The 2,595-nt window shown below is 35.6% G+C and overlaps 1 non-coding gene across 1 annotated transcript; it reads right to left on the reverse strand.

The window, feature by feature from the left end:
• Positions 1 to 884: 884 nt before the first annotated feature.
• Positions 885 to 991, reverse strand: LOC120888827 (U6 spliceosomal RNA). Its single transcript, XR_005732498.1, has one exon. It is a non-coding gene; the product is annotated as a U6 spliceosomal RNA (small nuclear RNA).
• Positions 992 to 2,595: the final 1,604 nt, after the last annotated feature.

The following is a 2,595-nucleotide window of genomic DNA, read 5'->3' on the forward strand; positions in this document are numbered from 1 at the left end:
GCCATGGTCAACTGGAATGGACTTGGCCTTTCTCAAAATCTATTAATATGCCCAATGTCAGTTAAGAAACATTCTAGGCATCAGCAGAAATATTGTTCTTTTTATAGTTATCTTTTGTGAACTGCTTGTTAAAGGTTTGTGTTTTTCAATACATTTCTGAATATTCATCCTTATATATTATAAAATATGTTAGTTTATCCTTCCAAACTGTTTTTTTTGCAATTAATTTTATAGAAAACCTACAGAGAAAATTATGTCAGTTTCTACAATGTATTTTCAGAACTAATAAAATGTGACTCTAGCAAAACATTCTGATAAATAACAAGGCTATTTCCATGTTCATGGTCAATAGTAGTGTGAGTTCCATATAATGACTCATCCTAAACACAGATGCTCCTTCTAGCCCAACAGTCTTTCCAAACATTTTTATAAGTTGTAGCTGAATTGTTGAAATTCTGTTTTTTTTTTAAATTTAAACTGTTGCTATCCTTCAATTCCTATGACTACTCTCTGTAAGCATAAATAACATTCCTTGAATACCCTCCAACTCTCCTGCTCTCCAGCCCCAGTAAGGAATTTATCCCACTTATTTTATTAGAGACCTAAAATGATGACAGCCTGCCACCTCATTGCTATCTAGAAAAATTTTAGAGGGAATCTGAACGTCTTGAAAGGAGTAAGGAATGAAGTAAGAAGTTGCAAGGAGCCAACTTTGCCAGCCCTGCCAGGAAGAGCATCTTAAGTTAAGAGATGCCCTTTGATGTGAAAAATGCTGCCCATGTCAGCTTCCTCTGTAAGATAACCTCTTGGAACTCAGCATTTTATACACAGCTGTGTATTAGAATCCCCTGAGAAGCTTTTTTTTTGTTTGTTTTTCCTTTTAAAAAAATATGGAACGCTTCACGAATTTGCATGTCATCCTTGTGCAGGGGCCATGCTAATCTTCTCTGTTTCGTTCCAATTTTAGTATTTGTGCTGCCGAAGTGATCACGAGAATCTTTTTTTAAAATACAGGTTCTTAGATCCTCTCCTCCAGGCACAGGAATCTGTATTTTTTAAGCTGTTCCCTGGTGATTATAAAATAGGGAGATGAGCATTGTCAAGATGATAAAAACTGCCTAGCCACCCACTTTTAATGTTTACTCATTGGCCATTCATTCAAGAAGTATTTGCTGAGTGTTCTCATAGAGTTATGTTATAAGATGCAACTTGTGTGCTGAAAAAAATCCTTGGACTAGGAATCAATTAATTTACATTCTGGTTTCATCCTTGTTACCAACTGCTAAATATTTTAACTTTTGTGGGCCTTAATTTCCTTAAGCTTAAACTGAATGATTACTACAATGCTTTCTCCCTGTTAAATGATATTCACAAGTAGACAAAATTTATTATAAATGTAATGGCCCTTCTGTCTTTATCACACATATACAACTTTCTCTCAAAAAATAATATTGCTAGAAGAAACACATGACCTAAAATCTTTCTATAATTACAAAAATGAAAGATATTTATTTGATATTTTAGCATGAGATATTTTCCCAGAGAGATCTATCAGCTATATAAAAATATTTGTCATATATGTAAGCAGTGTTAAAATATGTCTTTTCTCAAAAATGAAAAAAAAGTGCATTCCCAAAAAGAAATTGCATCCAAACTTACCTCCCAATGAGTAAAAATAGGACTAAAGATTATATTGAGATCTCCTGGAACATTAGCAGACGTACTGTTAAATATGAAAGAACTCAAAAAAGTCACGTCTTGGAGTCTGGGAAGCTTTGTGGTCAGCTTGTTGTAATTTTCCATCTCATGTTTCTGGGAGGGCTGGCAGTAAGTGTTTCCTGATGGGTTTCCTTCTTTCTTTGCATATTTTAAGGCTATTTCTATCCACTATGAGTACATTCATGTATATTTTTCTTATTAAAAATTTTTTCCTGTCTTATAGCCAGCTTCTCCAACCAGGCTTCAGGCAGCATTTGGATGTAGAAATGATTCCTTTCCAGTTTCTCCTTACATGGAAAGGGAGTCTACTCTCTCTAAAGTTGCTCTCCAGTCTTTGTCTCCTTTCCCTTTCCTCAGTTGAAACTGACCTGGAAAGGATGTAATTGCAATCATTTTGGAGTGAACTTCAATTAATAAATTATACTTTCTGGGTATATCTGTATCTTCAGCTTTATTATTCATTGAGAAAATAAAGGCTTTGTCTCTCTGATAATGAGGTACCAGAAAAGGCTTTGTGTGTAGTGAGACCCATTAATGTGGCTCTGATCTCTGGGTGGGGGTAGGCTATCCCAACATGATCTCACATGGCACACATAGCCCAGCACAGCCTCGCTTTCTTTTTTTTTTTAATTTTTTAATATTTATTTTTTAATTGTAGTTGGACACAATACCTTTATCTTATTTATTTTTTATGTGGTGCTGAGGATTGAACCCAGGGCTTCACATATGCTAAGCAAACTCTCTACCACTGAGCCACAACCCCAGCCCACAGCCCTGCTTTCTGTATACTGAACACTGTGGCAGAAGCTGAATTGCCCCAACATCTTGGGGTTGGGGGGCTACTTTTCCCCTCTCCTGCATATTTGTGAGGATATA

The sequence above is a fragment of the Ictidomys tridecemlineatus genome, chromosome 6 (assembly GCF_052094955.1).
Source record: "Ictidomys tridecemlineatus isolate mIctTri1 chromosome 6, mIctTri1.hap1, whole genome shotgun sequence".
Taxonomy (NCBI): Eukaryota; Metazoa; Chordata; class Mammalia; order Rodentia; family Sciuridae; genus Ictidomys; species Ictidomys tridecemlineatus.